Raw genomic sequence first — 19,528 nt, forward strand, 5'->3', positions numbered from 1 at the left:
TTGGGCAAAAGGAAAGCCCCTTTGATAATTCGAATCATGTTTGAATTTCAAAATTGACTTCTTTAAAGTTCTGTGTGTTTTGACAAGTGGTTTTTCAGTACCCCAACGTGGCCGCTCTCAAGATGCTGTCTGGTCTTCTTTATCCTTTCAGATGAAGTGAGAATCTGAGAGTGCTTGAGATGAGGAGAGGAAGAAATGATTGGCACTTTCCACTTTTCCCTTATAGAGCCACCGGTGTGCTAGTCCTACTAGGTACATTCTAGAAATACAATCACAGCTATTCCCTGTAAGTCCAGTGTCTTGAGACATCGGATAAAGTGGCTGAAACACCAAGGTCATGTAATGTTGTGTTATCTTGGAGCATGACTGCAGTAATGATATTTTAGGCTGATGACTATTGTGCATCTTTCTTCCTGGTCAGGCGTGGCTACAACGAGACCTCTGCTCCCCCGGTAGCACTTTTCAGCTAAATACCTCTGAATACATTGTAAAATATGTTAAACAATTTTGATCAAATTATTATATACAGACGCTTAAGAAATCAAGTAGTACAGAAGAGCTGACAATGAAAACCACAATTCCCCGTTCCCTGGATGAACTCGATCGTTTCTGTGATGGATTATGGAGGCATGACTTTCCCCCGGTTGAGCCGCTGTGAATAACAGCAGCCTCATTTGAGGAGATGGAGGAATGTGGGAGGAGCTTTCTCTCTCATCGTTACTGACAGCTTCCTGATGAATTAAGTTGTGAAGAGAATTTCTGAATTGAGCAAGATGTTCAAATAGATTATCTGCAAGGTTCCTTTTAGTTCTGAGGTTTTATGATTCCAAATTTAAGGTCCTACAATTGCTGATGATACTAGCTAACACATAGGGTCGTTACTGTAGGGCCTGCACTAACTCTGTGATGTCATTATCCCCATTTTAGGGGTGAGAAAACTGAGGCACAGAGTAGCAGAAGAAAATCCACCAGCAAGTGGCGGGGCTGTGATGTAAACGCAGGTGCTCTGGATCTGGAGCCTGTGCTCTGAACCCCCGCACTGGGCTTCCTGAGAGCTCTCCGTGTTAGCATTGTGTCAGTGCCTTAAGCTGGAAAAAATGATCTAGGACTTTTTTCTCCATGGTTCATAACTATAAAAGCCATCTACTGGCAGCAACTAGAGCTGCTCTTCGCAGGCTGCCTCCAGTCTTGTGCATCCAGCTAGAGCACACATTTACACTATGTGTGTGTGTGTGGGGGGGGGGGTGCAGTGGGCGGTAGGGAATCGAGACACACGGAGGCAAAGACTGCTGTGAAGGCTACAGAGAGGTTACTTGATGGATATCTTGGAGGATTTGCTTTAAAATTCCTTATGTTATCACTACCTGTCCTGTCTTCTGTCAGTTCTATGATTCATGCGCTTTCCCAGAGAAAGCTGCAGAGTGGAGGGGGGTCTCTCTGTGGCCGACTTCAGTACCAATTAAAGGGATGAGGAGGAGAAAGCACTCAAAGATTGTGATCGCCTTAGTAATGTATTTTCATTTGAGTGTTAGTGTATTAGAACGACCAGTTTTACCGTTGTAACCACTAGCCTGTGTTCTTATCACAAAGAAAGATGGCAGCATTGGCATTCATATCAGGGGGATTGTGATTCATTCATTCCTGCTGTCCTCTTCCCTGCCTGCCTTTATTTCTTCCAATATTTAATCATTCATTCCCTCAGATGTTTACTGAGGACCTACTTTGTGCCAAGCTGCATTCCTGGCACTGGGATACAGAAAGGAGAACAAAAAGAGACAAAAAAAAATCCATGCCCATTGGAGCTTACATTCCAGTAGGGGAGAAAACAATTTAAAAAAAAAAAGGAAAATGTAGGCTATGTCAAATAGTGATAAATGCCATGGGGGAAATAAACAAAAGCGGAGAATGGAAATAAGGGAGCACAGAGTGAGGGGGTGGGAGGAGTCAGGGAGAGCCTCAATGGGAAAGTGACATGGTATGAGTGTGAGAAAAGGAACCTCATGAACGTCAGAGGGAAGAGCATGTCGCGAGAAGAACCAGGCAAGGGCAAGGACCCTGAGGTGGGAATGTCCTGGGGACACTAAAGGACGAGTTGCTGAGTGTGTCTGGAGAGAGTGATCAAGGGGCAGAAAGGTTTGCGAATGTGTTTGGATAAATAATGGGGGTGGAGGGGGAAGAGGACAAATCGTGTAGGGCCTTCTTGCCTTTGGAAAGACTTTGACTTTGACTCCAAGAAAGACAGGATGCTGTTAGAGGGTTTAGGCAGAGGAGTAGTAAGTCCAACTCATCTCTTTAGCAGATTGCTCTGCTGCCATGTAGAAAATAGTAGTCAAGGGCGGCAGCCAGGAGGACCAGAAGGAGGCAATTGCAGTGTCCCAGACGCAGGATGATGGTGGCTTGGAGCGAGTGGGAGCAGTAGAGATGGTGAAGTGTAGTCAGGTTCTGAATATGCTCTGAAGGTGGAGGCGTCAGAATTTGCTCATGGATTAGATGTAGACTGATGAGAAAGAGAGAGGACTCCAGGCTTTTGGCCTGAGTTAATGGAAGGGTGTAGTTGCCATTTACTGAGATGAGGAAAACTTGAGAAGGAGCCGATTTGAGAGGGGAAGATGAGGAGTTCCATTTGGGTCATGTTGCGTTTAAGATACCTGTTAGATGTGGGAGTAGAGGTGGAGGACAGTTGGAAGTAGAAGATCAGTTAGAAAAGAGGTTCAGACTGGTGAGACAGAATGAGATTCATCAGCATCTTGATTGTCTTTAAGCCAAGGGAGGTAGTGTAGATGGGGAAGAGCAGAAATCTAAGTATCGAGCCCTGGAGTTCAGCAATAAGAGGCTGCGGAGAGAAGAGAAAGAACCAACAAAGACTGAGAAGTTGCCACTTGAGGTTGGAGGAAAACCGCGAGTGTTTCTTCTTGAAACTAAGTGAAGAAAGTTTTCCAGGGAAAAGAGAGCTCTGTCAAATGTTGCTGATAGATCAAGTTAAGTGGTGGTTGTGGGGACCTTGACAGGAGCAGTTGGGTGGAGTGGTGGAGGCCAGAGCCTTACTTATTTACGAGAGAACAGGAGGAGCGCGATTTGGAGAAGGCGTGTGTGGAGTCCTTGCTGAGACGAGTTGCAGGAAACTGGCGCAGTAGCTGGTGTGGGGAGTTGGGGTCAAGAGTGAGTGTTCTTAAGGTAAGAGAAGGTATAACATGTTTGTTAGGCATGTGAGTGATCCCTCAGGACTGGAAGAATCAAGCATTTAGGAGAGAGGGGTCATTGCTATGATGGATGCCCTGCCGAGGGGCAGAGGAGGGGAATGAGTGCCAAGTGGAAGGGTTGGCCTCAGTTGGGCACTGATGGTCCTTCCATAGGAACACCGGAGGGGGAAGAATATCCAGCCCAGGTGCAGGGAGGTTCTGAGAGCTGGTGACTGGGGCTTCTGGGAGTGCTCTTGTAATTGCTCCTGGTTACTCAGTGAAGTAAGAACAAGGTCAGCAACTGAGAACCAGAAGGTTGAGGAGGTGTTGGAGGCTTGAGGAGGGAGGAGAAAGGTACTTTAGCAGAAGGGGAGGGTGACTGATTGGGAAATTACGGTATGACTATTGGGCAGCAGTGAAGGGCCCACTTGAGGTTAGTGGCCATGAATTTAAGGGTGGTTTGTAGTTTCTCGCAGCGGTGTTCACCTGTGAGGCATGCATGTGGCCGGTAGGTTAAGAGGTGATTTTAACAAAGCTCGAGGTTTCCCGTTGTAGTATGACACCTCAAGGGAAGCGTAGGGGAGCAAAAGAGCATGTACATGCCAGAGAGGGAGTAAATAACGGTGCATGGTTAAAAATGTGTATTAGGACATAAGGAAGGGAGCTGAGGGACGATTTAATGCGAGGGGGTCAGTGGATCATGTGTCCTGGTGAGACTGACAAGAGAAAACTGTGAACCTACCTTGGGGTTTTCGTAGAGGAGACTCATGTCCTTCAGGTGGGTCAGTCAAGTGAGAGCATTGTGGGAATCCGTAGTTTCACCTCAGCCAGAGGAAAAGGAACAATTAACGTTGTGGGTGGAGGATGCAAGTATTTTCTGCGGCATGCGTCAGTGTTTATGGCCTTCTCCAAACTCCTTTCCAAACTAGACATTGGCCATCGTGGTCCTCAAGGCACGGGATCTGTTGAGCTACTCAGCTTCCCAAATATGAGAGTTTTCACAACACCCTGAAGATTGTATTGTACTCGAATATGCTGTGATGTTGCTTAGAGTATTCCAGATGGATTAGTAATTAGATCAAGTGAAAAGTGAAGAGCAAAGAGAGGTATATTTATATTGGGCATATTATATACTTTTAGTGGTTTTGTCTGGAAAGGGGGCAGAATGCCCAGGCTTTCCTCATTTTTCCTCATTTGCTCATCAAACTTGACATTAGTTCACCAAGAAACTTGACTTTTAGAGTAGATAATTAGAAGTTGTTTTAAAATCCAATTATGTATTTACCTTATTACCACTGAGCAGTTGGTTCCTCTATAAAATAATTATTTCTCCCATAAAAAGGAACCTAAACGGGAGTAGCTTTCTTGATTTTCTAACTTTCATGTGAAGATAGCTTTGAAATATTTATGTCCATAGACAAAATGCTGGTAACTGAATGTAAACAGAAAATTGATTACCATTGTATTGGATAACGTTGAAAATTTGTCATAATGACCATTTGGAAGAGAATACAAATTGAGTGATTTACAGTATCCAGGTTGATATTAATTATTTCCTCTGGAAGCAAACACATTTCTTTTAATTCTTAGAATTTTTTTTTTTTTAAATCTGGTATAATCAATCTGTTTTAGACCTGTTACTCATCATGCTCCCGGACTGCTGTATTTCAGTGTGGTGGTGATTTCTTTCTGCCTTTGAAAAAGAAATTATTAAATTGAGAATGGAGACGTGTTTCATCAAGATTCTGCCTCAGACAAAATAGTTTCACATTTTTGAAAATCTCTTTCTGGTCTGGGTTAAGAGAAGACAGCCAGAGTGTCGTATCTGCTTCTGCATTCCTTGTGATGCTGTAGGTCGTTTTGGTTGAAATGTATGAAGAAATTCTGGCCTTACACAGATATGTAGCCGAAAAGAGAGAATTTTAATAGTCTTTTCAGACAATGGTGGATGTTAGTCCTAATACTACACCGAAACTCAATAAATGGTAGTTTCCTAATGGTTAGTTACGGGGTGGAATTTGAAAGCCCTGTCAGTAACCTTTCCATATTCTATTACGTTAAAAAAAAAAAATGATGCTTCACTCAACATTAAATACTTGGATCTGCTAATATTACCTTGTTTAACTGAGTTAAGGATTTTGAATTATAATGTTTGACAAAGAAAATAAATTTAAGAATAATGAGTTCATTTAAATGAAACCCAGATATACATTTAAGTTATAATAGGCTCTGCTATCTTTTGCAATGTTGGAAATGTTTAGAATAGGTCTAAAACTGCACGCTGCAGTTTTGAGATGAATTATTTACTTCCAGTTCATTCATCAGTGGTCTCCTGAACCCTAATTCCTGTTCTAATACATGGATGTTAACGTCTGCCGTTCAGTGCCACTTTGTGAGTTGAGTTTGCAGCAGTGCACACAGGGGTTGAGGGCGCCTGCCTCCCGCAGCGGAGCAGCGTTCACGAGCAGCGCGGGCCAGCTCTCCTGTCTCTGCCGCCGTCTCTGGATGAAGGATTCCATCGTCTGCTGTTCAGGCCCGGGTGTCATGAAGCAATGATCGGTTTTCTAGCATCTGTGATACTCCTGAGTAGTAATTTCAGAATACTTAGTGAGAGGGTTAAAGTGTTGAAGTATGATGTAGTCTGGGGAGTTAACTTCTAGTCTCGACATTTAACTCTTTCATTCTGTGCCAGAAAGGAATCCTGGAAGACAGCCTGAGTTCTCCCCTGTGGTAGCCTGGCCAGCCAGGGCCGATACACTTCCTCCCCTCTGTCCTCACCCAGAAGAGAAGGGACTGGACGGAGATGTGATATTCTCTGAGAAACTGAGTAGTAGGAAATTGCTGCTTCTTGATCAATGAGGATCATGACTTCAGCTGAGACTAAATTGTGAAGTGCTTTGGCAGAGGGTTGTAGCCACCAGCCACTATGTCCCCTACACAGATACATTCAGATGGACGCCCTACAGCTTGAAAATAAGGAACAATCAAAAGTACATAAGATTCTCTGGGTGGGCATTGTGAAATTTGGAGTCTGCATTGTTTTGTAATGGCAGAGTTTTTTATGGGATTATTTATATACAGGAGCGGCTAAGGAAAAGACATGAGCAAATTTTTATAATGGTGGAAAGAGGTACCTGGTCAGTTGAGGCAACAGCTATGGGACTAGGAGAAAGTTCCTAAACTTTAGTTTGCTTCTTTGGGTGGAATCTTCAAAAGATATTTACTATTCCTAAAGCACCTTCAGCTTGAACTGTAATTTTTATCTAGTTGTGGGAAGGGGGAGAGAAGAGGCTTGGAAACTGTGTTATGTATTGTAGCAGATCTGTAGTGAAAATTCACGGTGCCCAAGATAAATTAAATCTCTCCTCCTACCAATGCTTCCTTCTAGAGCTTTCCTTAGCACTGATGCCCATCCTGTGTTTTGCTATTCACTATTTGCACATATTACTGGGGATCAAGGGGTATCAGGAAGCTCAGACAATAAAAGGAGTTTTCTTTTAATTAAAAAAATAATTTATAAGCCACGAGAAGGATGAGTGCATCTTGCTCAATCAAATCAAAATTTGTGGGGCGTTTGCAGCCGCAGAAATGCTGACAGTCACTGCATAGGTAAAGTAACGAAGGAAGAAGGGGGTGGGAGCAGCACCATTGATAGTCTCCTTGGTCAGGCGTCGCCGGAGCAGCGTGTGGTGGTTACTGAGCGCTGGAGATGGCAGCACGACATTGCAGTAGAGAGAAGAAGGGCCAATCCTCCAGCGGTGGGCTGCCCTCACCACAGCTGCCGGCGTTCAATGAAGGCTCAAAAGTGTGAGCGGATGAATTAGAACAGAGGCAGTTCCATGTTCTATTTGAAAGCTTTCTATTTTACTTAGAAGCAACTTGTTATTCATTAGAAGCGCATCAGAGAAGTCTTAATATTTGGAACTCCTTCCTGTATTTAACCGATCCCTCATTCCTCTAGACAATGAAACATTAAACTAATCCTTACACACAAGTATATATGTCAAAAGAGAAGAAAGAAAAACATTAACTGAACAAATGACAAAATAGGACTTAACATACATATAAACCAGTGCATCACATTTTTGGCACGTATTAACTATACGTTGAGTTAAGTAAACCACGAAATTATTCCTCGGGGAGCATGATAAATATCATATGTGTTCTTTAGATTTTTCATATTTTTAAATATTTTGGAAAAGTAGTCATGAGACGTAAGTTGTTTGTCAAAGTCATCTCGTAGTACAATGGAAGGAATTACCATCACGTGTCCAGTTTTGGTATATAAGCTGTGATATTCTCAGCCGTATAAGTTCACAACTAAGCTTTCTTTATTTTTTGTTGAATTTTTAATTTTCAGTGACTAAACTTCTTGGTCTTGTTCCCTACCTCCACATGTCTGCTAATATATAATACACAAAGGGTGCTATGTAAGTGCATGTTTAAGCGAATGATTTTAAAAACGGTATTTTTTCTTTATACCATAATTATAATCATTGTGTTTGTAAATTCAAGCTTTCTGTTTTGGGTTTCTTTCAAGGTCAGACATGTTTGTTTAGCATTACGCTGGAAAAAGTATGATTATTATCTGTATGAAAGTTATTTTGACATAAGGCATTTTAAATTTCTGATATATTCTGTATTTAGGGAGCACTGTATGCTTACATTCAAAATAGATTGAACACTGTTCCCTTTTCAGAGCGTGTGTAGCAAACAGTGGCCAGTGTGATCCCAGAGTTAGGGTCCTATTTCCAGGGAGACTCAATAAGCTCTGTTTTACAAGAGCGTAAATGTTTACCTAAGCAAGAAGGTACAGTCCGCCCTGCCCAGTAAAGGACATTTTGCAGCGCTGGTTTACGGAAAACATTCAACAGACAGTGGAAGTTTTACACAAAGTACAGTGCGTTGTTTGAAACTCCTTGCTCATCTATACACTGTGCTTAAAATAAACACTATCTGGGAATGTGCCAGTCTTTTTTTCTACCTCCTTTATTCCACACCCTAGATTTTGTCACCTGCCAAAGTCAAATAAATCTTATCTAAACAGTTGAGATAAGCCCCGAACCGTACTTGGTATGGTCAAATCAACAAACCTCTCCAAAAACAGAAATGAAATACAATATCACTAGATTAAACAGTCTACAATGGCAATCATGTTTGCGTTTAAAGATTTTATTCCAAAAGGATTACAGTCTTGGTATCCATTTTTTTCCCCTGCCTAGACAAGAAGGCGACATACTGACTCAAACAAAATGCATTTGTTCTCTAACAATTTAACTGGTACAGCTCTTATAAACAAGGCCCATAGGTGTGTGAGCCTTCTGACTTAATCAGGAACTTATGTCGTTAACCTTGTATAAGCAAGTAGGCTTGAGATGTACCAGTGGTGGATTGGGTATCACATTTATTTTTTCCCAACAGGAAAGCCTTTCTTTATATAGCCTAAGTACAAAATCTGTCGAATTCTGGCGTTTCACTGTCTGTAGCTTACCACAGCTTAAACTGCCTGAAAAGAGAAGATAGTATAAATGAGTGGGATTTTAATTACAGGATATTATAAAAGTGCAATTTTATTCCTTTCTAGGACATACAGTATTTTAATAGTTTGCTAATAATTTTTAAACTCTGCAAGGGCAGAAGCTGGCAGATTTACCCCTGGGCCTGAGAAGAGTGCCTGGCCCGGACTTACGCTCTGTGAATATTTGTTCAGTGAAGGAAGGAATGAATGAACCATGTTTTCAAGGAGATACTATGTTTTCTTTGTAGATTAATACTCAGGTTTTGTATTTAATGCATCAATTGCTGATATTTAAAACATCTTTCTCAAGTGAATATAGTTCATCTCATAGTTAAATGGTTCTCTTTCAATGTCATGCTATTTCATTGGCGAATTCTTATTTGTGTGTCATAAGAAGTGGACAAATGTCATTATATCACTAAGTGCCATTTTTAAATAACACCTTTGAGGTGTTATTGATATTTGTGCATTTCATGACTATAGAGTAGTTTGTACGCCGCCTGCTGATTTGAAAATGACCCATTTTCCCAGTGTTCCTTGGGCACATCTTTGCGGAGTTCAGTTCGGCGTCTAGCATGGCTAGGAGTTAGCCAGTTGGATGTAGATGTGTGGTTCTGATGTGCTGCCCCTCTTTTACGTGTCAGGCCCAAACAATAACATAAAATACCCCTTTATTTTCTGATTTATAATTTGTTGCATAAGAGCGATTATATCTACAAAGCTGTATATGATATTTAGACATTTAGAGAGAGCTAAGAGCCTTCCCTTTCCGGGGCTGCCGTGGGAGGGCCGTGTTCCACACAGTGAGGAGTTACCTCTAATCCTTACAATATCCATTTGAGGGAGCGGATGGCGTTATCATCAACATACCCGTTTCACATGTGAATGCATTGAGACTCAGAGTCTTGCCGAGTCTTCTCCAGAGACACGCAACTGGTAAGTCACGATGCCAAGCTTTTAATTCAGGTCTGAATCCAAATCACGAGGTTTGAGGTTTCAAGTCATGTTGGTGCAATCCAAGACTTTTAAGTCACTATTTTGGCAAATTAAAACTTCCTAGTAAATACGTTCATATCTGCTGAGGACTTGAACAGGAAGGGCAATAATAAAATTGAGAAATCTTACGAATATAAGGAATGGAATGCCACCATTTTAACTTGGAATAAAAAAAAGAATGCTCTTGGTATATTTGCCATTTAATTTATTGTGGTCTTTAGATAATACAGAGTTACCTGGAGTATCATTCAAGAGCTCGTGTGTTCCCGCGTGTTTTAAAAATGGCAGCATCATGTATTCTAGCAGGTTTCCCACGGTGCGGGCGTGCCGTGTGTGCGTGTGTGGGACAGGCCCACGCTCCCAGGTGCTCGAGCATGGTTGATGGTCGGATGTGTAAAGAATGCAAATCTGGTTGCATTTTATTATCAAGTGAAATATTCAGATGAATACAGTACCAAGTGTCTTCCTCTGAGGAATGTTAGTTTTAATAAATTGTTGGATATGTTTGGTTAAGCCGAGCAAAATCAAACAAAATTTTAAAAATTGCATGAGTGCATCTCTAGGAAATCTTTGTGAAGTGATACATTTTGACAGTTTTTAAAGTAACCCCCCCCAGGTGTGTGGATTTTCAGGCGGGGATCAATGCGGTAGTGCTCTCCAACGAAGGAATGCTGTCCACGATTCTGGACTCCATTGTCGTCAGCTTGCACAGTGACAGGCACTAGCAAGGGTTTCTATGCTTTATTGAGTTTTAAATACAAATTTAGGGATAATAATTCTAGGCATTTCTACCAAGCTGATTTTTTCCCTTCTTTTTCCTTTGTGTATCTTCCTGGCAGGACAGTTAAGGCAGTACTAGAAACTCCTGAGTGAGTGAAAACTGACCGTTTGCATCCACCACAGGCTGCACATGTGAAGGAGGAAGAGGAACCATCTTCTTCTAGAAATCTCTCTCGCACTCTTCCTGCCTCAGTTTCTCCTTCATCATCACATCGACAGTTATGCTTGTAGTGCTGTTGGCAGCAGATGTTGCTGCCTGTGCCAGCATTTGGCGTTTGCTTTCTCAGGTGTGGCTGCCTTCAGTTTATGGGACCGGTATGCAAACACGTGGCTTGTACCGTCTGTTTCTTAAGCTTAGCTCTTACGGCTTCTCTCTGAAGGTGCAGTAATGACTTTTGTTTTTTGTGCTGTAAGCTTTTTCAGTTTTCTCCTCTACATGGAACAACCTGGTGTGGGCTGATGATATCTAAGATAAGGTCCCTGATACCAGGCTCTTTAAAATCTCCTTGGGAGGGCAGGGCACATACATACAAAAGAAGGAAAGTCAGAAATGTGTCCCGTGACTTGTATTTATGCTAAAGGGTAGAAGCAAGAGGTCAGGGAGGTCATTATGAACCTTGGTAGTTAGGAAGTATTTTACAGATTACTTAGGCTGGAGCTTGAAATTGCTATTTTGTTAGAGACAGCTGTTTGTCCACGTTATCCACACTTTTCAGCTTCTCCTCCATTCTAGGTGACCATGGGAAACTATTCTGGCCAGTGAGAAATAAGTAGAAGTCTGCTAAGAATTCATAATTAATAGGCATTGCACATACCTTCTTGTTGCTTTCCTTTTTCCTCCTCCATTTTGCCTTGAATGCGAAAGTGATGGATGGAGCTGTGGCAGCTATTTTTCCACATGAGGAAAAGACATTTAAAGACCATTAAAAATTTCTGGCCCTCACCTTTTTTTTTAGCCCCTGAGTCAATACCAACATATCTCAATTTTGTTTGTCATTATTTAGTCAGGTATTCCTTTTGCAACTGAAAACAATTTTTAACTAGTACAAATATATTTAACACTTTTGCCATATTGTCAAGTGGCTAATTGTCAAGAATTGATTCATATTTCAAATATCTTCATCACCACACTCTAAATGGCTGACATCCCTCCCTACATTAGCCTAAAATGAACCAAACTTTTAACCTGGAGGGAGGACTAAGTTCTAAACAAACATGAATGAATGGCATTGTTCCCCTCATCTAGTCCCTGTGTCCTTCATTTCACTTTCTAATAAATCAAAGATTTTGGAATTCAGCTCTTATTTCTCTTTAATTCCACCAGAATACAGATACTCTTTTTAAAAATCTCTGTCCCTCCCCAATCTGTCCTCAGTTTGTGTTAATCACTTGCCGTTTCTCGCCCACCTATGTAACTGTGCCCCAACATTATATTGTTTGGTTTTGTGAAACCCAGAGGCAACCACAAATGTAGTTGGGTAAGAAGAGGGAAATACTTCTATTATTGGATTAAGGCCGAGAGACTGGAGGAGACCACCAAGGGGTGAGTGTAGGGAGAGGGGAGAAGAGGGAAGTTGATCGAGCCCTGGGATCCGCCAAAAATAAGAGGCTGGGGAGAGAAGGGGCCAGCGAAGGAGACAGGAGTGCGGAGCATTACAAGTAGGAGGAAGAGGCCGGGGTCTGGGGCGGGGGGCGTCCTGGGAGCGGGACGTATCAGGAGGAAGGAACGGTTAACCGTGTCAGACGCTGTGGGAGCTGGGAAAGGTGCAATTCACAGGCTCGAAGTTGCCGGTGACTCAGTAATCAGAACAAAAGCTGAATGAGGTAGGATTAGGAAGCAGAGGGCAGAGAAGAACGTGGGAACAGCAAGTACAGGCAAGCCTTTGGAGTATATGGGGGCGTTTTACTGTTTTGTCTTGGCTTCTCCCTGTTTTTGGTCTCTAGCGTCCGTGCTGGAAGCATCCTGCAGACGAGTTGCTCCTTGGCTGTCCGAGCTTAAAAGTGGGCAGGGGAAGCCGGTGAGAAGCTGTGAGCCCCGTGCACGGCTGTTGGCCTTGGGTTCGGTGGAACGTTATCTGAGTGCATTACTCCTTGGGCAGCCACCGAAGGCTTTAGCTTCTGTTCCTTCTCTTGGGTGGTGAGACACTTCCAGTGTCTGGCCTGGGAGAGGGAGGGTCTGTCTGGCAGTGTTCTGGGCCCCAAATTGGAGAAGAAGGCTGCCTGGCATTTGGGGGTTCTGTATTCCACATGCAGTGCTGCAGATGGTCCCCGTGTTTATGGTGCCCTGGCCTGCAACTGCGCTTGCCGTCTCTTTGCACAGACTGTTTTAATTTCTCAAGAGAATATGCCTGACGGAGCTGGGGAGGGCGTTTTTGGACTGGAGATGTAACTGACTGACACCATTCACCTAGTGTTCCTTATTTCTGGGACTCACCCTTTACCCTCAGTTGGATTGGTCCCTGGTGCTGCCATCTCCTTGGCCTTCTGGGTCTGTTCTCAGCATTCCCACTGACAGCTGTGGATTCATCACTTTCAGGTCTGCTCCATCGGGTACAATTAGCTTCCATGTTTTGTTGCTGTCATCTCTTGTTTCTTTCAGTCCTTATGAGTGTATCTTAAAAAAAAAAATCTCTTTCCTATTGCTTTAGCGGAACTTTAGGAGCGAGCAGAACAGGACGCATGTGTTGGCTGTGCCATCTTAACCAAAGATGCTTCTCATCAAAATACAGGCGTTACAGTTCAGATAAAACAAAGCGTTTGAATGTCAGATGATGCTATTAGGATTTAGACCATCAATTATTCATTCACTTTCAATCTGTCTGTTACTCTGAGGAGTTTGCCAGGTGACGATTCTATTCTTCGTGTCTCCCATTTGTACGAGCTCTACTTGGCGCGCACAGTGGAGTGTAATTATTTGTTGCTGTCTTTTCACTTCCGCGTGTTGTGAGCTCCTCTAGATGGGGAAGCTTATGTAGCTGCAGATCCCCAAGTGTTTTATATTGCACTTACAAAAGAGATAAATATTGTCAGATAAATTGCATAGCAACTACTTCCCCTCAAAAGGTGAGATTTTCTATTTCCCTGAAGTATGCAGTGAAATAGAAATTAACTTCATATATATCCTTTCCCCTGATTTTAAAATATAACAACAAGCTGCTTGCAATTCCTGAAAGAGCTCTCTTAGGGAATTTCGGTTCCTGGTGGCTAGGGTATGATGACGAGCCTGGAACTATTTTAAATACGAGATGCTTCTGATCTGTTCCTTAAGATGCGTTTCTACTCCAACAAAGATCTTTGCTTCTCAGCAGTTTGCGAGGCTGACTTCATCTTAGCTTTTCCTGTGGCTTCTGAATTCCACGTTGGGTGAAGAAGGTTTCTCGAAGCCCTCACACTCTTCTTGACTGTCAGTGAGAAGAGGGCGTGAACTGTGAACATGGGGTGATTTGCACTCGCATGGTGTTGGAGCTTCTGCTGGCTCTGCTCCCTTCCCGCCTGCCTTCCGCAAGATCAGTGTCGAGGGTTTTGACGTGGGGCTTGTTTAACTTCCCAGGATTCTGTCAGTACGACTGAAACTGTCATTTTCCTTTTTGCTGAGAATGTTTTCAACCTAGTTTGTCTAAAATCTCTCCATCACGATACTGCAAGAGCCCTATAGGATGGGTACTCTTATTAGGCCCATTTTGCAGATGAGAAAATTGAGAGTCTCTAGTTATGCAGGTAATAAGTGGTGGAGCCAGTTTGACTCCAGAGCCCGCTGTGTCGCATTGCCGTCCAGTGCTGTTTGTCAGATGACGATTTGGCATTACATATTATGGTCTGTGTATTTTATGTTTTGAACTCTGAAGTCAGCTAGAGTGAATTTCATTGTTAATGAAAGGACAATCAGGTTCTCTCGAGGAATACTCACTTTATCCAGTGAAGTTATTTAATTTTCGGGAATTACTAACCTCAGCCTATTTCAGCCTTTCAACATTGAACGAGCATGTTTTCCCAACCCTCTTCTGTGCTAGGTTCATCTAGATACAGAGAAGGACAAAGCAGTGACTCAGGCTGACCACGGAACTGTCGAGGGCAGGGTCTGTCCCTGGTGTCTCGTGTCTCTGGGTCTCTGTAGATTGCCTCTCCTGTGCCCTGGAGAGGGCTCTCTCCTTGAGTTTAGGAGGCTCAGCTCACGTGATATGCTTCACGGATGCAGGAAGGCAGCTTTCCCGACCAGTGCATTTCATCTTTCCACTGAGTTGTGATGCCTCCCGTGTCCTCTGTGAACTTGGAGTCTAATAGGGAGGTGAAAACAGCAGTGAAATTAATAAATGGGAGAGGGCAATGGAGAGCCACAAGTGGAGAGTTCAAGTCCAAGGAAGAAACAGCCACGAGTTAGCCACCTGGCGTGGTGGGCAGCCTCTCCAAGGGCCTGCAAAGGTCCCCGCCCCCTGGTAGTCACACTCGTGTGTGATCTCCTCCCCTTGTATGTGGGCTGGACCTAGAGACTCAGGATGAATAGGCTATGACAGTGGTGGTGGGATGTCGCTTCACAGAGTAGGTTACAAAGGGAGGGTGGCCCTGTCTTGCATGGCCCTCTCTCAGTCTGAGGGAAACCAGCTGCCTTGTCGTGGGCTGCTCTATGGAGTGACTCATCCAGGGAGAAACTGAGGCAGGCTTCCAGCCAACAGCCAGTGAAGAGCTGAGGTCCTTGGTCTGAGGAACTGAATTCGGCCAACAACCACGTGAGATGGGGCACGGATACTCCTGTGGAGCCTTCAGATGAGACCGCAGCCCAGCCAGCACCGTGACTGCAGGCCAGTGAGAGTCCATGAGGCAAAGATGCCTGGCTAGACTCCAGCTGATTGGTGACCCACAGAACCTGTGAGATAATTTGCGTTTGTTGTTTTAAGTCCCTAAGCTTTAGTGCATTTTGCTCTGCAGAAATGGATAACAAATACACCTGGTAATAAACGCTATGAGGTTTTCTTTTGGGAGTCTTTGCCTCCACTTTAACAGATCATATTGGAGGGAGGTGGGATTAAGGCAGGAGACCACAGTGGCTGGGATAGTGTTCAGAGCTGAGGGCGAGAAGAGGCCATCAAGAGCACTACTCTTGTCCCTTCCAGGAGACCCCAGACTAACAAGGAAATCAAGATTGGAGTAAGGCAGGCACTAACAGCGTTCCGTGGCTCAGAATGTCGCATTGAATGGGGCTGATCACGTCATATTGAATTATACCAATAAAGTGAACTACTTTGTCTGGCTACTCAAAACACTTGAAACATTTATAAACGGGGCTAATAATGTTTTGTGAACTTTTGTTTTGTTTTACATGAGTTTCTTTTAACACAAGCTCTTAAAATATGGCCCTTTTCCTTTTGTGCCATTCTGTGACTGAAAGTGGAGACAGGATTCTTTTTATCCTGCACAGGTTCAGACAGGGATGTTGCCTTGCGCTCTAGTCTGTGGGTTATCTAATGTTGTGGTAAGTTAGAACGAGAAACATGACCCACATGTCTGGTGTCATAGAAGGCGGCTATGCAGAACACATTAGCAGCAAAGACCATGTGTTCAGGGAATGTGATCTAGACATATGACTGTCACCTGCTCATATACACGTGTACACAATGTCATGTGTCCAGCACACAAACATTTCCTACGTTGGAGCTGTAATCCTTGGTCATTTTGAGTTGCTCTTTTTGTAATTCTTTTTATGAAATACAATATCTTAAAATCAAAAGAAAGTAGATTTTTTTTTCCTGATTGGACATTTTGAGACATTTTTAATATCTTAGGTTAAATTAAATTGACTATTGGACTTCTAAAATAGGCTATTTCATTCTGCATTTTGCAACGACATGGCTTAAAAGGGCATTGGGTTTCAGTGAGCGCGTCCCAGTGGAGTTTATGAAGAAAAGAACTATTTGTGGTCCCAACTTTTAATTATTGAAAGCAAATATTTAATCTTGAACCTAATTTTAATCTAGCACATTCCCAGCTCTGTCTCTAGTTTCTAACCAACGTGTTCACAGATAATTTACATTTTAAAATTAATTACATATATTGTTTCAAGGCTTCTTGAATTATCCTTCTTACTAAAAAACCATTTTCTCCACATGATAAATATGTGCTACAAAGTTATTATCCCGCTTGATTAAGCCTCAGAGAAGCTTATATCTTGATCAAAGACACACAGCCTGTTGGTAGAAAAGCCAGAAAGAGTTCTGTGTTCTACTGCTTTATCACGTCATTGGCATTTTATAAAATTTAAAGCTTTAAAAATAAAGTTGCTATCCATTTTGGCCTGGAGGATTCTTAACACATGGTCGTTTATGGTTGTTTAAAGAGACTAGTAAAAATCTCTCTGTGTTTTAATCCTGGAAAGTTAGCATACTTTATAAATAAATGAATAATCTTTTAATGTGCAAAGAAGACCAGAGTTTCCTCTTAACATCTCCTCAGTCCTTGCACCCTTCCACGTAAAAACAGAACAGATGCTGCTTGGTTAAATTTGAAGTAACATTTATTTATATCTATTTTATGGGAAAGTAATTAAAACTGCTTTACAGGCCTGCAGGGGAATGGATGGGTGGGAATGTGATGAGTCCCAGACAATGATGGGTGTTCCTGAAGGTCCAGAACAAAGAGGAGGAAATGCGTGTGAAATATTTGGCCTCTAACCTGAAGTGTAAATCACATTCGCACTTAGTTGAGTATTAGAGAATAAAGTAATCTGAATTAAAGATTGATCACTGAATATTCTTACAAACTTTGGATTTATTTATGTTCTGAAATCTGAGTCTCATGCTTATTAGTTTCAAAGCTGAGTGGAGAAGGCAGAGTGTATGGACAACACCCAAGAGCTGTCTGTCGGGATGTACATTTAGTTCTGATAGTCATCGTTCAGACGGAAGGTGCCAGCCCGTCACAAATGCAGTTGCACTTGTTCTCTTTGGTACATGAGGGCACTGGGACAAAAATAGAAGAAAAAGAAACGTTTGACTTTGGGTTAGATAATAAGGGTTATTAGAACCAGAGGAGTTGAACTTTTGTGAGAGCTGGCATGGGAAATGACATTAACCAACCACGCGCCAGATCCTTTGCTGAAAATGCACTGTCAATCTCATCACAGATTTTAAGGGAGGGAGCGATGGAAAACACTACTAGAAATTTGGTAGTATAAGAATTTTAGTCTCAGTTCTGGCGTCTGAAATGTTGAAATGTGCGTTTCAAATTGAGGAAATGTTGCCCCTCAATAGGCTTAACCTTTCCCCACTTACATCTTCTACTTCTATTTCTTATCTAGAACTCCTGTCATTGCATCCCTCTGTCTGCCAGGATCTAATCTTGCTTTCTTTTCAGCTACTGAAGCATGACTGTATTATTCCCTCAAAACCGCGGATTCCCACTGCATTGTGTTAGCATCTCTTAACTGTGAATCCGATTAAGAGGAAATTGTGTGGAGGCGTAGTAATAGTGTTGCTTTCTGTTGAAGATTTCTGTGGATGATTAAAAAATGAGATTTTATAGATTAAGACGTTTTGAGAACTTGCTTAGGACTGTATGACATTTATTAAGATATTCTTTAGTAGCTGACGTTGATGAGATAAAAAGATAAGAAACCTCAGTTATGTTCACAAGTAAAGTTTCGTGTAGGGAAAACTTGTAGAAATAATATTATGTTTTAAAATGATGGATTAAGTCAGAGGACAATTGTGTCTTTTATGAGCTTTGACTTGAGTATGAATGATTTTATTGTGTTTCTTTTCCTTGTTCTGAGAATGAAATCTTACACTAAGTTGACTACTGGCATTTCCTTCATAGTTTTCCAATCAATTTCTCGCTGTGTCATCAGAGGAATGTAGAAATACTGGATTATTAGCTAATGAATTCGAAGTCAGAGACCTTTGGGTTCATTGTAAGATTTTCTTTAAGGGCTAGACTCTGCACAAATGTATAGAGGGTAATTCCATACATGAATTTGCTATCTTTATTTTGGTTTTATGCGTTTTGTTACATTATTTATAGCCATGTTACCTCCAGTGGAAATCATTTGTTAATCTCTTTTAATTAATTTTTGAAATATAGTCAGAGGGAGTCAGGCTATGCTTTTAGTACTGTGAAACGTTAAACGGTTTGTGATATGTTTGCCTTACATGGTTAAGGAGTAAAAAGATTTGTCTATGAATCTGAATCAGATCCTTAGATTTATATTTGAGACCTAATTTTGTTTTTGAGATAGTGGAATATTATTAGGGCAGAAGTATCATATTCTACTTGGTATAATATTTGTTGGTGAATCTGAGCTCTGTTCCCATCTTCAAGTAGAAATGCTAAATTATCCGAGTTAGATTTCCTGTCCATCTTTTGCCTCCATTTTGCTCGTCTTTCCTGATTCTTTCTTGGGATTTTGCCAGAGTCGACTAGAAAATGTCTCGTGTACTTTGTGTTGAGAAAAAAGACATCGTAAAATGCCTCAATTATCAAAATAAATCTAGCCAATTTGTGGTTATCTACTTTGTGATATTTTCCCAGAAATCTTTAATCCTACTGGCTACTTGGCAGAAATCTGTTCGGGGCAAATTCATCTCATTTCTAGCTGCCATGCACGTGGGTAATGCAGAATGCTTTGATTAACCTATGCCAAACTAAGTAATAAAACACACCGGCTCCAGAATTCAGTACATTTCCTGGGCCAAGAAATGCATTTGAGAAGATATTGCCAGTTTTCGATTATCCGTTCTCCCTCTTCGTTGTTTGAGCATGGTTAGTTTGTATATTATGGATGGATTTCTAAGGATGCATCTGTGCTAATAACACCATAATCAAAGAATTGTCCCTAGATTATAGCACTTTAAGGAGTTGAAACGATAGATGCATTTCCTGTTATTATACTAAATCCACCAGGTTAGTGACTAGATTTAGCCTTTGTCAAGTGTCTTTAGATAAATTGGAGGACATGAGCATTTATGGATATAAAACTAGGATGTGGCAATAACATGAGTGATTTGCCTATTTTTCTGGCATTAAGCAGATTTTTCAAATTCATTCAGTTGGGCCATGAAAGACAGAC

At 42.0% G+C, this 19,528-nt stretch overlaps 1 protein-coding gene across 3 annotated transcripts in view; it reads left to right on the top strand.

Moving 5' to 3' along the window:
• FMN2 (formin 2) overlaps positions 1 to 19,528 on the top strand; it is a 345,907-nt gene that overhangs the window by 157,546 nt on the left and 168,833 nt on the right. The window lies entirely within an intron of this gene.

This window comes from Equus asinus, chromosome 30 (assembly GCF_041296235.1).
Source record: "Equus asinus isolate D_3611 breed Donkey chromosome 30, EquAss-T2T_v2, whole genome shotgun sequence".
Classification (NCBI taxonomy): domain Eukaryota; kingdom Metazoa; phylum Chordata; class Mammalia; order Perissodactyla; family Equidae; genus Equus; species Equus asinus.